Genomic DNA, 18,781 nt, shown 5'->3' with positions numbered 1-18,781 from the left:
TTAGAAGCTGTTAAAATTACTGGGTTAGATGTGTGAAGTGTGTGCTGCAGGAGCACTGTGTCTGGTCGCAGGGCAGGTCCCGCGGAGCCGCCCTCGCCTCCTGCCAGCGCAGGCAGGGGCTTCGCGTGGGAGGCTGCCCAGGGTTTCACAGGTGAAAAATATCCTCCTGGCTTCTCTCTGGTTTCCTCTGATCAGCTCTGGCTTCGTGCCGCGCCGGAGCAAGGCTCTGCGGGTGTGGGTGCTCCCGGGGAGCCTGCTGTGTGCTGGGCACCGGTCAGCGCGGTTCTCTGCAGCCCTCTCACCTGTGCTTGGTAGCAGTTTTCCCAAAACATTAAGTTTTGACTGAAGATTTCTTTAATCAAGTTGATTAATATATACTGGCAAGGAGTGATTTTGCTTGTTCTGTATGTTTTTTGTATATGTAAGCTGAAGTAAGAACATCTGGCACTTTTTTCGCTGGTTCCAATAGAAAAGTAAGTTGAAAAAGAGCTGCTTTCAGAAAACTGCAGGTTGGCAGATCTGGGTTGTGGGGTTTTTTTTTTCTTTTAATTTATTGGGTGTTTTCTGGACCAGAAAGAGTACCTTCAACTGGTGTAATAATTCGCAGATTGTTCTTCACTTTAAAACACCTATCGATGCTAACGGCTTCCGCATTTCTCCGCGTTGGAGGAAGGCCAGGAGCGAGCAAGTACAGCCCTACTAGCCCAGCACAGCCCTCCCTCGAGGGGCTGCAGAGCTCTCCGTGGGCACACAGTGAGTCAAGCCTTGCGTTGTCCCCGAGAAGGTGTGGGGACGGGGGGCGCGGGGCGGTGAGCGGAGCCAGGTCTGACTCCGCGGCTCCTGCGTTGACCGTGGCACCGTCTCTCCGTGTTTACTCCTAGTGGGACCGCCGCCGGCCCCGGTGTAAGTCCTTTGGGAGGTGTGTGGTTGGCTTTGGTCACAGCAAGGCTCTGGCGATGGAAACCCTCCTCCTCGTCTGTTGCACAAGTCACACGTGAACACACGTGTTCAGCGGCGCGCTCAAAATTGGGGCAGGATCCGTCGGGAGAAGACTGGCAGGAGAATACGCTGTGAGCGTCACTGTAGCCACAAATATTCCCCCGTCAGCTCCGAGGAAGTTCGGATGAGCTAAAATGGCTCAGAGGTGCTGGAGGCGGGTTTGGCTTTTGCTGATGTCTCCGTTTCTGCCAGCCCCTTCCCCTCTGCTCAGGTCTCTGCTCTCGCTGCCGGCCCGTCCCTGGAGCGGAGGGCTGCCTTCCCTCCAGCTCCGTCCTGCGGGCACGGAGACGTACAAACATTTGTTTTCCTCCAGTCTCTGGAAGTTCCCTGCAATTGCAGGAAAACAAAAAAATCAGATGACACCAGTGTGGGGTTTGTTTTCTTACAAACCAGCAGCCCGTCCCCCTCCCGCCCCGGCGGGGCTGCGCAGGTTCGCTCCCGGCCCTTCGGCTCCGTTTGCTCTGTCCCTCGCAGGGCAGGAGCACCAAGTGCTGGTTCTGAACCCAGCGCGGGGGCTCGGGGGGGCTCAGGAGCGGCACGGCGGCGGTGGGAGGTGGAGGGGGGCTCGTAACCTGCCCGGCTGCGCGGGGAAGGAGCAGCTGCGGAGGGAGGAGGGGAGCAGCTGTAGGTATGAAATTAGTCATTCTGTGAAGAAATGGGTTTGATAAATAATAAAACAGTGGTATTAACAACAGATGCTTTCCAGGTCAGATGGCTTTGATAAAAGCACCCAACAGCCGTGGGTAACGGCATGAAAAATACGTGTCTATATTTATAGATCTATCTATATGAAAAGGCGTATGAATAAGCGCGGGTTTGTGTACAGATGTGTGTGTGTGCGTGCTCACGTATAAACGTACCTGGCGTTTTATTTCTGTTCTAAAATGACAGTGAAAGTGTCGCTGCTCCCGTTCTTCGCAGGCTCTGAGACTCGCCAAGAAAACCTGAAATGTGACCGATGTCTCCCTGCTCCGCGCTGGCTCCGTTTGTTTTTATATTCAACCCTTTTCATTTCGATAACTGTTTTGATTTGCAAAATACCGTGCCTCATCCAGGGTTTCCTTTATGATGATTTAGTACGCTCTTATCTTTCACCTTAAATCTTTGATAAGAGCATTTTAAAAATGAAATTGCTACCTGACACCGTTACACGCTCCTGGCTGGCTGCCAGCGGCGACGGGAGCTGCCGAGGGGGAGAGCGGCTTCGAGAAGCCTTCGCAGGGAGCTGGGCTGGCTGCAGGTGGGGTGGAGGAGGCTGAGGGAGGGGAGGAAGCACAGCGGGACCCTCTGCCTGCTGCAGCCGGGGTCCCCCCCTCGCCCAGCCCGGCGTTGCCTTAGAGCCGTTCTTTAGCAGGGGTCGGTACCAGCCCCGTCCTAGCGATGCTGAACATTTCCCTCTCTTTCCTCCCTGCTAAATTGCTTATTAATCTAATTAACTGTCGTCACTGCCGTGCTGGAAGCAGAGGGAGCGCGTCGGGGGAGAGCAGGAGGGTGACTCAGCTGTGGGGTTGGTTTGTTTTCCCCTCGAAGGCCTAAAAGCAAACCTCAGGATCGTGGTGTTTTTAGAGGGTGACCCAACGTTGGTTGTGAGTTTCCAGCACGTCCGAGTAGATGAAATGTTTTTGGGTAACCGTTGGTTGTGCCTGCTGAGTGTGATTTATCCGGGGAGGGCATCAGCAGCGGGACTATCAGTAAATAGAACTGTCTGACGTGGCAGGTCATTTTTATTTTAATATAGTAGATTTAATGAACTCTTGTCTTTATAATTCATGGTGCTTGCTGAATGCATCCACTTCCCCTCCATAATGATGTTCATTACGGATCTGTCCTTCGTTAGAGGCTTTATTCAACTCAACTCTCTTCAAGTTGCAGTGATACGTTCCCGGAGTGCAAAGGGTTATCTAATAAATTGTTGCCTTTTAAATTCAGTACTAATAGTAATAAATGCAGCCAAAAACTTCCCTGAGAAGTTCATGCATTATTAATTATTATTATTATTAAATCTCTTGAAAGGTCATTTGCAAAGACCTACGGTTTGTGTTTTCTCAGCTTATCGGGGGCACGTTTATGGGCTGTTATGGCCATGACACGTCGCTGGGAGCTTGTGCGTGTTCAGGTCGGAGCCGACAGCAGACCCCAGATCCGCTGTCAAGTGGTTTAATAGCATTTGTGTCCAGCCTAACCCAATCTATCTCACCTTGCAGAGAAGAAAAAAAAATAATCCTGCATCAAAATTACTGCTTTTGGAACTGTCTTGTCTCTTTTGAGTAGGAACTGGAGACAACTAGACAAGCTTCAATGAAAGCGAATAAAGAAACATTACTTTCTGAGCACAATCTTCTGTTACCAGTCACTTTTCAACAGACATTCAATCAAAATGCTAATAGCAAAGGCAACAAGGGAGCGAGGTTATTGTAATACTAATTGATAGGCTGCGGGGATGGGTTTTGATAAGTGCTGTTGAAGATACGTTTTTGAAATATGATTCTCTTTAATTACAATGATAGCAATAAAAAAATGAACAAATGATTTAATGATAGTTTTCTAGGTAATGGCTTGAAGATTTTTGTTCGGGTTATTTTGTAGAGGTTTTTTTTAAACCAGAAATTATGAAAATCACCTTAAAAATAAAGCCGTAGTGGAAGGTAGTGACTTTATCTAGACTTGCGTGGCTACTTTGCATCAGAATTAATAGTGTCAAATCTGAAGCTCTTGAACAAGGAATCCAGTCATTTATTTATACAATAGACTGCGGTGAAAGCCCGCAGTTGAAGCAATGTTGCATGTAGGAATGCATTTAATATCTAATGCTTATAATAATTAGGATCAATTATGCCGGCAAGGATTTTAAAGTACATTTTGAGGGAGGGGAAGAATGGGGTATTCACTGAGGTTTTAAAGTGTGTCTGGGGTACCAGGTTTGATCGTGTTAAAGGAAATTATTGATGTTCAGTGATGGGAAGCTCCAAGCTAAGACCCACTTTCCCAACGGAGGGGAGCTGTGCCCGTGTGCCTGCGGGGCTCCCAGCCACCCTGGGGACACGGAGAGGAAGGGCAGGTCTGTCACTCGCAGGCAGCCTCTGTTTCAGCTAATTTGTGATGAATTAATTGATAACAAAACAATGTGTTTTTTTTTTTTCTTTGATGGGGGTGTGCGTTTTGCTTTTGTTGATGTGGGTGGGGGCTCAAGGATGATCTCTCCTGCCTCTCAGTTTGTCAAGCTCTCTCTCAAAGATCTGCCAGAGAAGAAAGGGTAATTAATAGGCTTGAAGTCATTTCCGATGTGTCAGTATTTCTGCCTTGCTTCCAAGTGATAATGTTTGCTGGCTCGAGGCCTCCGGGGAGCCTTCCATCTTATTAACTTGTCTGGGAGAAACAGGGAGTGGGGACAGCTTGGGCAGTGGCTGACATGAAATAAGGATTTGTGGTGTAGTGAGCTGTAAATACGGGGGCCGGGTGAGTAAAAAGTGGGAAGAATGAAAAACAAGGGGAGAAAAATATATGGAAAAGAGCACTGGTCACAAGTACGTACGATGGAGGGGGGAGATGCACTTTATTTAGGGCAGCCTGTGCCTGGCCCGTAGAGCTGGACCTGCCGCTGTGCCACGTCACTCACAGCCAACGTTGGCACGTGCCAACACCGGGTCCTGGCCCTGGCCGGGTCCCTGTGGCCACGGTGCCGGTTGCCCGTGGTCCAGCACGGGCTGGGTTTGGGTTTGCTCACGTTGCCCTTCGCAGCTTCAGGCAGCAGAAGCGGTGTTAGAGGAGCAGCTGTGTGAGTGTAGTTGGCAAAATAATTGTATTTTTGCCCTAATTCCCCATTGTTACACGGCTTCAAGGCCTTGCTTTGGAAGGGGATGCGCAGGAGAGGGAGATCTCCAGTCACTGCGTGTGTTTGAGAACCACCACTCCTCTAATCACAGGGCTGTGTCAACACAGGACTTGGTGTGATTGCTCCTTCCCCCCAGCCCCGTCCTGGTGAGACTTTGTTAATTAGAATTGGATTAAATCGAGATTATTTTTAAACTGTTTTCCCGGTTACCCCGTATGATGTAGAAGGGCGGGTGGGTGGGAATCTCAGTTTTCCCAGGGGCAGTAAACGATGCTCTGCGCAGCGCAGGACCCGACTCCTCGAGGCGGTGCTGGGCGTCCCCGTCTCGGACGGGCTCGTCCTCGTGCCAGGCAGCGTCAGGCCGTGCCGGGCCGTCGGCGGGGCTCAGCTGCGAGACAGCCTGGGAAGGATGGACAGAGGATGAGCGAGTCGTACCCGTAAGTTCATCGGGATAAACCCAGGAGCTGTCTCGGGGCAACGTTGTGTGCGGCTGAGCTGGGCCGTCCTGCGCAGCGTGAGCATCGCTGGCTTACGGAAGGGGGATGCTTTAGCTAATATTTAACCTTCTTTGCTTTTCTTGTTTCGTTTTTAAATTCTCCTTCATAGCAAAAGCGCACAAGTGGATTCATTAGCTGTTAAAGGAAAACAATGGAGGCAGCGCTGGCGTCTGTCGCGTACAAGCTGTTCCTTGGAGATTGTTCCCTTTTTATTTTTTTAAAGTAGCAAACCTTGGCGTTTTGGGTCACTGGAAGGAACAGGATGTCTTTCACATATCGACAGGTTTTTTTCCTTCGCTTCTCTTTTCTAATCTCACTCCTGTTTGTCAAGCTCACTTCTCATTTTCCAGAGAAATGATTATGACTAAACATCTCTGACAACCTCTTTGCAGAGTGTGAGAAGGGTACAATGAAAAAAAAAAGAGCCACCTCAAAGCTCTTCAGTGATTAAACTACTTATTGGCAAGTTTTTCCCCTTCTGCTGCGGAGCGTATTTCTGCACGGTGGAGTTCCCCTTGCAAGCACTTATTAGGGAGGCACTAGTATACTCTAATTAAAATTTGTTTTAATATTCTGTGAAAATTAAACCTGAATCCTTCCTGTTAGAAAGAATGACCGTGCATGTATTAGTGCTCTGTGTTTTGTTGTTGTTGTTAGCTTGTTCAAATATTAACACTGCCTGCGTGCTCAAAAGGATGGTTTGCGTCCATTAACAGAGCTTAATTCTCAGATTAAATGATGACTGAGATATAGGAATAGGTGAAAGCTGGTTGCTGGATATTTTTTTTTTTTCAGTGCTCATGTTACTTTCTGGAGGTAAATAAGGGGAGGAGATGTTATGCAGTATTATCACTGTGAAATTAGAATAAAGTCTCATTATTTGAGGATGGAATTTAGTGGCTGAAGGTTTACTCTTCGGCTGAAGCTTCATCCTGAATTCTTCCAGCTAATTGCCTGCTGATTAGCCGAGAGACAGGCATTGCTAATGTTGGCCTTGAGCATCAAATTATCTCCTGCAAAGTCTCAGGCTGGTAGCACCGAGCGGCAGAGTTTGGTGGGGCTCGGGGTGCTGTTGCAAGCGAGGAAGAGGATGGGGTTCTCCCCGACGCCGTGTTCCCTGCACGGCCGGGTCGGGAGCCCGGAGAGGATGCGTGGGGTACGGCTGCTGGCTGCACGTAGGCGGCAGCATTTGCACGCCCTGGCTGCCTGGTTGTTTAAATCACTCAGCGTTTTTGCATTCATTTATATTATTTTTTTATTTTCTTTTCTGAGTTCTGAGTTTTTTCCAGTTGGAGGACCTGGATAGCCAGGGTAGATGTATTTGGTACGTGTGTGGAAATGAATGAAGTACTGACCTCCCAATAACAGGTAACAGCAACTTCCCTTGATGTTCTGGTCAGACTTAATTCTTCTTTGGGGGAAAGTTTTCTGGGGAGGAAAAAATACAGAACCTAAAAAAACCCAACAAACCTTTTATTCGTACACTGAAGATGGAAAAATTGCCAAAATGCCAGAAAACCTCCAAACACCTGAATGTTTTCCCCTCTTCCCCCAGCTGTCCTCCTGAACTTGATTCGAAACATGCTGAAAATATCTCTGCTCCTGATCTATTGAAAGTTCCCACTGTTGACGAGCAGAAAGGCTGCTTTTGTGTGTGTCTCGCTTGTGGGCAGAAGATAATTTTAAAAAGCACCACGTTTATCTGGAGAGAGGAGCGTGGTGAGGCAGGAGCCCCCGGCCAGCCGCGGCGATGGGTCGGGAACTTTCTGTGCCTTCGGGAGGACATGCCACGAGCCAGCTCCCAGGCTGGAGGGACCCGCACGCGGTGCTCTGTGGCTATGGCAACTCGAGAAGCAAGAGCTGCGCCGAGGATTTGGAAGGAGAGCCCTTGTTATCCAGAGTTTAAAGGGAAGGTGCTTAACAACGCGGAGAGGCTTGGCAGGGTAATTAGACTTGCTGCTCTCGGAGTAAGTGTACGGCTTCACGAAGCGTTACTGGTGTGTCTGGCCTCTCACCAAGAAAATAAAGAACCAAGAAAATACAGAACCATTCGGCAGAAAGCATGTCAGACCCCGGGCTGGGGTGGTGCCGACACCAGTGGGATTTCTGCCACGGAGCTGCTGGTTTATGCTCTTACCTGACGGATGCCCTGCGCCAGCGGGCTGCCCGCTGCTGCCAGCCCGTCTCCCAGGGTGGCTGTAGATGCCACCTCTGCTGCTTTGGGGGGGAAATCTCGTTTTTTCTCAGTACGGATCATCAGCCAGCCCTCAGCCCTCCTGCCCGTTCAGCCTCCAGCTCCCTTCTGCCAGCGTCTGACGAGGTGGCCGATTACCTCCCTGCCTGGGGTGTCTGTGACACCCGTGTGAAACCCAGCTCGTCACACCAGCTGCCAGCAGCGTTCGGATGGTGACTGCTTCCCATGGCCAGCGGCTCGGGACGGGTTCGGGCTGGCCATGGTGAAACATCCCCTTTTCTGGTGAGGGAGCACCGTGGCGAGGGCTGGTGCCACCAGCCGTGGTGGGTCAGGGTGTTCCTGCAGCCTCACCGGGCGGTTGGATTGACGGCGCTGGGGGCGGCTCATGGGATTAGGTGGGTCTGGCTGAACGGAGATGGCATCACCTGGGCTTGGGAGATGTTGAGACAGTCAGAACAATCGAGAGGTTTGTTTTATAGTGGTTCCCTCGGTCGCGCAGCCCGTTGAAGGAGGTGATGGTGGCAGCTTGCCTCGAGCTGCGGGGCTTGCAGAAACCGCCGCGGTGGCTGCGGGATGTCCGAGTCCTGCGCGCCCTGGCGAAGGGTCAAGCGTGCATCCTGGGGTGGGTGAGGGACGGCGTCAGGCGGCTGTCAGTCCTGCCAGGCTGAAATGGCCGTGGCATCGTGTAGTGGATAGAAACAGTACGTCTGTAAAACCGTGTGTTCAATGTGTCATATCACCAGAGCTTTATATTCTCGGTGATAACGATCGGCAATGCGTTATCTGTGGTTTCTCGCTCGTATGTTTCTTACAAGCTGATAAACTTTGAGCTGGCTGCTCAGAGCCAGCCTGATTGTTAATGTCTTGATCGGGGCTGGAAGAGCGTGTCTGGGGGTTGATAACGGAGGAGCCCAGGAACCGCTGTTCTGGATGGTGCTCAGCACCTCTGGTCCGGGTCCTCCCTCTAACGGGGTGGGTACTGGGCATTTCGGTGGTCCTGCCCTCGCTCCCCAGCCAGGTACCTGCTGTGGCCAGCAGAAATAAATAAGGAACGATGAGCGTCGCTGTTTCAGAAGAGGGATGCTTCGCTTCACTTGGCCTTTTAATCTCTTCCAGCACTAGGCTGGAGTAAGCACTTTTTTGGCGCGCGGTGATTTATTTTATTAAAAACCAAGGCATTATTCATAATTATGCAGTTTTATGAGAGTATACATAGCAGTATTCTCCCCGTGGTAGGCTGTGGGAGCTGGCATAATATTTAAATAAGAGCCCTGGGGAAAGGACGCGCTGGCGTTCAGCGCGGGGCTCGGCGTGGTTGCGGGCTCAGCCTATTGAACTGGCGTGTAATTACCTCTGTTCAGCGCCGCCGACCCGGTTATCAGCCGGCCAGGGGGGAAGGCCAGCGCTGTAAAATGACAGATTGTTAGAGAACATCAAACTTTTTTAATACAGTTAATGATCCTCGGCTATAAATAGTCTGCTCCCATTGACTGGCAGGAAGGGTTTTGTGCTGCGCCGCGCAGAGCTGCGAGGCTTTCCTGAACTTGTTGGGTTTTCTTTTTTCCCTCTATATATACTGTAGGTCCTTTAATCCCTTCACAAATGGCACCTCTCCCTTTCTGCCTCGGGAAATGAAGGTCCTGCAGAGCAGGGATTTGCCCAAGGTCGCGTGGGGGGTTAGTGGATGACCAGGGCGGGGGACTGGCAGCTCCGTCCTTGCCCGGGGACCAGGATGGGGATGGGCTTCTCTGGGGCTCCCCACCTCTCCTGTGCCCCACTGGGTAGTCTTCTGGGAACAGCCAGCCTTCACTTTGCTGGTAGGACAGGCAGCTTCTGTGTGTGCTGTGCCCCAAAAGTTTCCTTGTTCTCTCTCAGGTTGAAATATAACTGGGTTTGTGGAGGTGAGTTTGGAGACGGGGCTTTGCGAGCTCAGGGGCTGCATCCTGCCGAGGCAGCAGCAGGAGCTGCGCTTCTTTCCTGCCACCGAGGAGCTGGAAGCAGTGAGGGCTTGGTCTGCTGAAGCCCTGGTCCTGGCCGTGCCCTGCCCTGGCACAGTAAATCCCCGAGCATGGGTAAGTCTGTGTAGAGGAGCAGTCGGCATGAAGCCTGGCCGGTGCGTTTCCCTGTGCTTGAGCTGCATCGTGAACAGTTCCTGTTCCCTGTGAGTGCACACAGATCCCGGCGCCCCGAAGATTGCTTTACCCTTTACAGATGTGATTTGAACTAGCCGAGGAGTCGGAGAGCAGCACTTAAAAGCTCTGAGTGCCACTAACTCCCTGAGCCGATTGCTGGAAGCAGCATGTGAGGCTCGGGGGGGGGTCAGGCTGAGCTGTTGGTGGGTTTCTAGTCCTCAGCACTGGCTGCGCATCCCAGCAAAATACCACCAACGCGATGCCCTCGGACCCTGCACCGACCCCCCAGCTCCTCAGCAGCGATTAAATGGCCGCGTTTCCCATCGCCCAGGAGTCGCGGGGAGATGCTGCCGCAGCTTTGTTCTCAAGTGCCTGCAGACACAATAGGAAAAGGTCATCGCACAAACACCGCTCCTCCGAAGGCAATTTCTTCCTCCGTTTTGAACGCCAGGAAGCAAAGGGTATTCTGACTTGAACTGCTCTGCCGTCGCAGCAGTACCGCGAGTGCCTCCCCCCACGTTTTCAGGTCAGGAGCCTTCCATGCGCCGCAGAAGCACACTTGGTCTGTGTGGGTTTGGCTGCTGGTCGGTGGCACGTGTTTGTCCCCGGTGCCAGGATGGAGCGCGGTGGGCTGGGTGTGATGCAGCTGGCAAGAGCTTGAGGTCTGGGCCAGCAGCGCCCGGGCTGTGAAAGCACTTGAGGGACTGCTCTGGTGTGGGTATAATTAGTTCACCTTTTCCTTCGCCTGTGACTGCTGTTGGCGACGCTTTTTGTTTTTAAGCATAAAGATTTCGGCGTTTTCCCCAACGGTTTGAACAAAGGTTGAGTGCGTGGGGAAATCCATAAAACAATGTCACCAGAACTGCGAGGAGGAGAAGAAAGCTTTTAATAAAGCACTGCTGGGCGTACGCACCTGGGAACGGGGCTTGGAGGAGTCCGGATGGGGGGAGGCTGCCGGAGAAGGTCACCTCTGAAGGCGGCACATGAAAAAGCAGCAGCATGGCCTGCGCTCCTCGGGGGGCTTTGGCAGAAGCCCGTCAGCCCGTAGGTGTGTGGTTGGCCTGTCCTTGGGCGTGCAGTTCCCTGGGGCTCAGCAGAGCAGCCGCCCTGGGGAAGGTGCTTGTGCTTGAATCGGGGCAGGGGGAGATGGAGGTGAGCAAACCTCAAGGGAAGCATCCGCAGCGGGGAAGGACTTGGCTGTAGCCACCCTGAGCGGGCTGTCGGGGGGGTTAGAAGATGGCATTAAGGCACTCGATGAGGACAAAGTCGTGGTGGGTTGAGGTCTGATGTTCAGCAAAGCAAGTATCTCTCTTGCCTCATCCATCTATGCATACCTGAGGAACGTTAGGAAGCGTACTGAAATGATAGATGTCATCGTTAGCAAAGGGCTCTGGGTTTTGTGCCTGTCTCAGTCTTGTTTTCCTTTCCCGTTACCAGCAGATCGGTTTTATAGAGCTGTTCAGCTCTGTGTGGTCCCTATTAAAAGTTCATTTCCCAGGGTGGTTCTGCTCCTTTGTTGCATCTGGTTCTTGAACACTTTGTGCTATCAAACAGCAAAACTGCTTTTGTTGATGCGGCAAAGAACAATGGGATCTTTCCAACGGTGCTCCCAAAACACACTCTAGGCTTTTTTTTATACCTGGCTTCCAACAGTGGAAAAAATGATTAAGATATGTTAGGTTTACTCTGGTCAGTTCAATGGGAGACTGGTAATACCAACAAACGATTCCAGCAAATGGATTAGCCCCTCTTCTCCAGCAAGGCTGGAGCGATGCGTGTTTGCCCTGTCCATGCTCTTTCTGAGAGACAGACAGCTGAAAAAGCAGAAAGCGTCCGTGGTTCCAGGCTTCCCTTAGCGTCTCGGTGCTGGCTTTGGGTTTTCCACGTGAATGGACGTCAGGGTAAGTGTGTCTGCCATAAAAAAAGCCATATTAAAAACGTGTATGTATATATTTTCATGGCCACTGTCAGCTTTTGCCCCTGGACACGTGCGAAATCTGCTGACTCCTGACTGTCTGGGGCTGTTGCTGTAGACCGAAGCTGCGTGCCCTGTTGCAGGAGAGGAGTGCGGAGCTTTGGGGCTGAGAGCGTCTGTGGCGTTAACGAGGGGACGCTGTGACGGCCACCAGCACCGCGTGGCTGGGGTGCTGTGCTGCGATAGGTAACACTAATTAAGGGGACCTCCTATATGGCATTATGAGAGCGCAGTTGTGTTTAGGCTTCATTCACTTGGCAGAAGAGTGTATTTTCCAGCCTCGGGGAACATACAGGTTTTAATTCTGTGAGTGCTTGTGCTGTGTAATATTTTTATTTACTTGTCAGTTCTTTTGAAGGGGGTATTACGTGGCCTTTGTTTTTCTTCAGATGTCAGGTGCTTGTTACAGCCCTTTGCTCGCCTGCCTTCCACTTGTAAACTGTGCATTTCCACAGCAGGTTGCGTCTGGCTTACTGGGAAAGAAAAGAGTCTGTATACGGTGATTGAAGATTTCTTCTTTATATAGTGCCTTTAAAAAAACAAGTGTAGTGCCACTGAAATGAAAGCCAGGCTTTCTGCAATAGAGGGCCCCGCAAGTTGACCGCAGGGTCTCTCAGAGAAGTCTGTCTCCTTTTGATACACATATTGCCAGGGGAAAAGAAAAGGGAGAAATAAGGTTGCTGGTGCTCGGAGGAGTAAACAGGTGAGCGCTGTGTGTAAGTCCCGAGGAGCAGCCTGCCCGCTCTGCCGGCACCGCTGGCAGGTTTACGTGTGTCTCAGCTCTCAACACTGTCACCCCGCAGAGATGCTGGTGCTTTGGTGGAGTGATGAGACGTCACCCGGGGCTGGGAGCAAAGGCACCCTCTGCACGGCCACCCCGCGCTGCCCTGGGCCTTAAAGGTGCCTCTGGGACAAGGCCCTGTCAGTCAGACCTACAGGCCATTCCCAAGGTGTCAAGTAAAAGCTGACATGAGTTTCTAAATGGCATTAACATAATTGATGAGGGCTTTTCCCCCATATACCAACGCTAAATATATATGTAAGAAAGTGATTATCTTAATGTAATTCATCATTTGCTTGGAGCACGTGCTAAACCCGAACCTGTGCGCTCTGATAAGCATTTATGTATGGAGGAATTGATGTTATCTCTCTTTGGCCATGGTCTTGAACAGAAAAGCAGAGCTTATATTAAAAAAGGGCCATTTTTCCCCCCTCTCCTCTGTTTCTTCTGATCAGAGCTTTCCTGCGAACGGCACACCAGAGGGGTTTGAACTTTTGTTTTTAACCCGTGCACACAGGGGGAAAACTCGGGTATTTCAGCACGTGCAGGGATGTTTGAGGCTGCATCCCGCAGCCCCTGGGCCAGACAGCAGCGTGCTGGTGGTGGGAGCTGGTTCCCAGGAATAGCTCAGCAAATACTTTGCTCTTTACACGTGTATCCAGAGGAACAAATGGTGCGTATGTACAAAGCATCTGTCATAGCCAGACACTCTGTCTTGCGGTAGTGTGTGTTGTTTGCTTAGGCAAATACTGATACGGTGCGTGAGCAGCAGGGATGGAGCCCTGGCCAAGGGTATTAATAACGTCCAAGAATGTTGTGTGCTGCCTGAGGCGGTAGCCTGGAGGGGTCATGCTGCACAGCTCAAAGGGATTATTTTAACCTGAGGCTGAGCTGCTCATTTTTGCTGGTATTTCCCTTGACCCCAGTCAGTATTTATTTTAATTCCTTGAATAGTTTTTTGTTGTTTGGTGCCTAATTCTTTATTCTTTCACATTATGATGTATAGAGTCAGCAGGGCAGTGGGGAGTCCATGCTTTCCTCCCTAGCCAGGGCTTGCAGCGCTTTGGGATGCAGCCCTGGGTGGGTAAAACCTCCGCGCAGACCTGTGAGAGAGCGCGCCAGCGAGTATCGCATCGGTATTTGCACGCAGCAACGTTTGACTGGAGGTGAGACACAAATACAGCGGGTAAACCACAGCTGTGAAATAGAGACCGATGAAGATGGGGGGCTTTTCCCCACGCGGGTGCTCTGCCTGAGGGTTCAGCGACGGCTGCCAGCAGCATCACCGCAGCCGGCTTTTGGAGCGCCGTGGCAAAGCCCGGCCGTTTGCCTTCCCATTTATCTTAGCGTGTGCTAATGTGAGGACAGACGATGCCGGCGTGTTTGCCGTGAGATGTCCTTCGCTGTGTTTTTTTGGGGGGATACACGCCTGGCGCGGGGGGGTCTGTCCCCCCGGCCCCGGGCTGGCGCGGTGCCGCCGCAGTAACCAGGTAGGCAGGAGTCACCTTGAGTGCAGCCTCGCAGCCGCTTGAAAAATTTCCCCCTGCGAAGTCAATTCTGGAGACGTGTCATTTCTCTCGGGGCGCCTCTGGCAGCCGCTGTGCCCCTGGCCTCTCCGGCGGTGGTAATTAAATTTCGGAGGCAGGAACGAGGAGATGTTTCTGGGTTTGGCTGGTACGTTGGAGAGGAGCAGCGTTGGTGATGGGTTTTGGCTTCGTTCCTTCGAACGCTGGAGCTGCCTCGCGCTTCTTCTCCACTCGCTGAACTCAAGCAGAAACCCCTGTCTTTGCAAATCCCTTTTTTTTGTGTGGAGGGACTGGTCGGCTCCGAGGACGTGGGAACCAAGCAGGGGCTGCCCGGCTCGGCGCTAGGGACCCTCTGGTTGTCCCTTCTCTCACCACAAGCAGAGCAGAAACCATCCCATTCCTCCTGCCCTTCCCACTCTCTGTTTTCGCTGCATTTGCTAACTGCATCCTCAAAACACAAAGGCCCTTCACAGTTTTATGCTCTACGTTTGCCAAGTTGATAAGTACTCAAAACTTCGGCTGCCTTGGTCAGTCACAGTGATTTTCTGGAAGGGAGGGAGCTTTTCTGGGCTCTTGGTTGCAGAAGAAACAACTCTGGGGAAGTGTGCTTCCATTTTTTTAATAATCTATTTCTATAATTGAAGGATTTCAGTTTTCTTTTGTAAGAGCAAGAGCCTGCTTAAACATAGAGACAAATACAACCAATAATATGTACTTGAAATTTAATGCAGGCTAATTCATTTTGGCACAGTCCCAGATATGCTGATTAAATGGCCTGTGAAGTGCTACAATATCTTGATAACGTACGTTTGCGTTTGATTATATAATCAATTGCATTGCAATAAAATCAGTGAAAAAGCTGCGAGCAGATTGTATCAGGTGCAGAGTGGGTCTTGGGCAGCTTTAGAGAAACTTCTGCCACCGTACGCTCTGAGGGACCGTGCGTGCGTGTATCTTCAATGATACAAGGAGAGATGAGCTCGCACCACGTTGTTAAAACAGCTTAGATATCCCTGGCAGCAGAAGGGATGTTCTCCCTTGGCCAGACCCAGGGTTCAGCTCTGTGGATTGGGGCTTTCCTGCACCCATCAGCGGGAGCAGGGCCACCCATCACCACCTCGTCCCTGCCCAGACCAGTGCATCCCACCAGCTCCTCCATCACCCCCGACGGTTCCCCTCGCCCTGATCCCAGCTGCGAGCACACAGGGGCTGGCCGGGGATGCTCGGCGTAGCAGGGAGCCCCGGGCTGGCACCCCGCCTTGGCCCCGCACCACGTTTGGCAAACGTTTCTCATTCCTTTGCGGGAAGGTTGGTGGTTTCTGGGTGACTGGCTACAGCAGGTTAGGGGAATCTGCCCGGGATTTTATGGCCCTCCGGTAAGAGCGGGTTGATGGGAAACAAATGCGTTATGGCCCCAGACAAGCTGTTGCTACATTTTTTGTTTCGTTTTAAAGCAGCACTATCAACCAGTTGGAATATAGGCCTGGAGTATCGCGGGGAGTAATCTAATTAGTATGAAGTCAATTCACTAGTTCCTTTTGTATCTCGTGATTAAATAAGTGGGAAAATGGCTTGAAAATTAGGTGCTAGAACGACCCAATTACATTTCTGTAGCTTTTTGTATTCAATTTCATAAACAATTTTGCTCTTCGCTGGTTAATCAGTGAATGCCTTTTTCCAGTTTGAAAAGCACTTTTGAAATTATAATGCAATTAAATTGTGTGTGGATGTTCTGGCATAGCGAGTGTGAAAGCTGGGGGCCTGGCAGCCAGCCATGTTGTACCTTGACAGTAATGAGCTCCCGAGCTGGCAGCTTGCGGGTGTCATTCGCGATATCGTCCACGCTGGGTTACTGTAAACCACCTCCGCTGCTTCCAGCCGGGGTCACCGGGGTCGGGGCGCCGGATCCTCTCCCTCCCTCTGCAGAGACCGCGGCGCTGGGGACGGTCCCTGGGGCAGACCTGGCGTGTCTGCGGGTGGTGGAGGTCAGCCCGCGGGAGCTGCCCGTGCCTCGAGACGCGTGCGAGCGTGCTGTGATGTTTTTTGCAAAGTGCAGAGCAGCTGTGTGCTTGCTTTGGGCTCTTTCTTTTATTTTCTTTTTTTTTTAAATTTTTTTCTTTTTTTCTTTCCCTTATGTGAGCCTCTGTAGGGCTGAAAATAGGCAAGGGGGGGATGGAGGGGATTAAGTATTATTTTCCTGGGGGGCATAACTGGGGTGAGTAGGAAAACATCTCAATGTCTTGTCCTCAAAGTCAGCAGTGGATCTGCCCTTGGCCTCGCTGCCTGCTAGCTCACGGCCCGGGGAAGCAGTAGGTCTGAGCAGTGTCCTCTCACGTGGTTGTCCCCAGGGGAGTTCGCCCCAAGCTCCCACATGGGCTCTGAGGCTGCTGTTTCTCTCACCAGCCCCAGAATCCGCCAGGGCTGGGGTGGTGTTTCAGCTCCTCTCCACGCAGCATGTGAATCGCGTGCAGGGCCGAGTGGCACCTCATCAGACACCAGCTGCAAACGACTTCCAAAGGGCCATGGGCGCTCTGGGGCCACCTGAAGCCCCCTGCTGCGATGTGCTGCTGCTGTGCTGCGGCCTGTCTCCGCGGGCCCTTTAGAGTCGGAGTGTTTCAGTGTGCGCTTTTTATTCTTGTAGGGTATTTGTCTTGTATTCAGCCTGGTCTCGGTGAGTGGGAGCTAATTCCAGCCTCCTGGGGAGGGGTGACCACGTCCGCAGGATCGCCACCTCCTGTGATTTATGGCCGAGCATCACAAGGGGAAAGGCAGAAAGAGGAAAAGAAATAATGTTGGAAATAATGACTTGCTTGGCAGGTTTTAACAAGTTCAGTAATGGTATTAGGTGCCCTTGGCTCAAGATAGTAACCTCCTCTTAAATGATCATTACCTGGCTAATAAAGACCTCGGAGCAGGTCATTACAGCTTAATTTAGACATAGCGTCCTGTTTGGTTTGCGCGGCGTTGCCATCTTTCAAGTTGGGGAATCTACGGCCTGAACGCCGCGGTTGGGGGCTGGCGTTCGCTTGGGTTTGTCCTCTCCCGGCAGCTTAACGAGGAGCTGAGCGTTCGCTTGGCGTCGACGGCCCCGCAGCTCGACTGCTCGGGGAGGTGGGGATGTGCTCGGGCAGGGGGAGGACGAGGCGCTTCTCCGCTCCTCACCTCAGCTCTGCTGGCAGCTCGTGGTTTTCGAGGGAGGGCAGGAAGAAGTGATGGGAACGGATGACCCTGGTTGGAAAAGCTCTTAAACGTGTGTTTAATTCACATCTTGTTCCAGTCCATGGGGTTTAAACGGCGGCTTTGCCCTGTTGGTGTGATGTTTTAGGGAACCTTTGGCTTTCAGTCTCTTAAGCAGGACTCACACAGGCGTCCCCTTCGCGTGGGGACCCTCCCCTGGCCCTGCCACGGGGCTGCTGCGCTGGCAGCTCGCGCGGACAGAGCTCCCAGGACACGCCAGGCGTTTCCCTCGGGAGCAGGAGCTGGTTTCATTGCTGGTGTGCGGCAACGGGGTCCAGCCTTGTGCCCACCGTGCCGCCCCAGCCTCTGCTCGCTCGCAGATGAGCCGTCGTGCTTCCCTAACCCCATTAGCAGCAAGTTTCAAATGCGAGTAATTATAATAACCAACCCCCACCCGTTATTAATATTTTGAAGACATCTCTGTGATAAGCCCATCTTTTCAGCTAATTTCCTATTTCTACGGAAAGCAAAGCATCTTCCCTCCCAGTATTGTAAATCTGTTGTCAAAATGAAGAAAAGGAAATGGAAAAAAGGCTCCCCCACCAACCAAACCGTAACGCCAGGCTCGGTGCTGCGCCGCCTTTGTCAGCCCTGCATAGAATTATGCATCATGAATAAAAACTGCTGTCAACATGCATTGGGTTCAAAACATTAGAGCATATGGTATGTGATTATCTGTATTGTCAAATGCAATAAAGTGAATTTGGATATAATAAAAAATGTAATATTTTAGAAATTCGGTAATAAACTGTGGAGGAATTGACAGGCAGGGAGGATTTGACGCCTGTAGGCACACGGGTGAAGGTGGCAGGGCTCTGTGCTCGGCGGGCAGCGTGAGGAGCAGCGTTCGTTTCTGACGGGGGAGCCTAACTGGGTTAGCTGGTTAGTGCTGGCCCTTCGCCCCTGCCCTTGCTGCCGAGACCTGCCTTCTCGCGGCCACTCCTGCTCCTCTTGGCCTTGTCCTCTGCCCCGCGGGGCTGGCAGGCAGGAGCAGGGGGACCCGTGGGGAGCACGGGTGGGTCCGCTCCCAGCGCTGGAGGAGCTCTGGTTAAATACCAACAAAAAAGCAAACGCTGCCCGAGATAACTTTCCCCTTCAGTATCTCATATCTCAGCCCTGTGCATTAATTCTCAAGCTGCTGACAAAAATGCTCCCGTTGAGACATGACGTCTCCAACGGAAAGAAGCCGAGTCGGGAGCAAACTTTGGGGCCTCCTGCGTAGAAAATTCAGATGCAAAAAAATGCAGACGTAAGTGTATCACACGTACGTGCAATTTTTCTTAGGTCACCGCTAATGCTTCTAAATGATCTGTGAATGCATTAATGGTTTCTGTTAATTAACAAGATGATAAAACTGGCATTTAGTAAGTTGCCGTGTAGCGTGCGTTGCCGTCATTATGTACTCGGCGCTTTGGTTTGATTTCAGAATGTTAATAGAATAAAATTTTAATGAAGGTTTGTTGTTATGAAAAATTTATGACGAAAAGTTCAGGTGCCGCTTACATTAGCGTGGTTGGTGACATGTGGCGGGGCCATGACACGCCGTGACCCAGTGCCAGTGCCCCGTTGGTTAAAATGGGCCATTTGAGAGAGGGACAAGTCGCTGTC

The 18,781-nt window shown here is 51.5% G+C and overlaps 1 protein-coding gene across 18 annotated transcripts in view; it reads left to right on the top strand.

Annotated features, from left to right (window-relative positions):
- MSI2 (musashi RNA binding protein 2) overlaps positions 1-18,781 on the top strand; it is a 215,237-nt gene that overhangs the window by 142,404 nt on the left and 54,052 nt on the right. The window lies entirely within an intron of this gene.

Source organism: Nyctibius grandis, chromosome 18 (assembly GCF_013368605.1).
Source record: "Nyctibius grandis isolate bNycGra1 chromosome 18, bNycGra1.pri, whole genome shotgun sequence".
NCBI classification, from domain to species: domain Eukaryota; kingdom Metazoa; phylum Chordata; class Aves; order Nyctibiiformes; family Nyctibiidae; genus Nyctibius; species Nyctibius grandis.
This window is presented reverse-complemented; position numbering and strand designations above follow the sequence as displayed.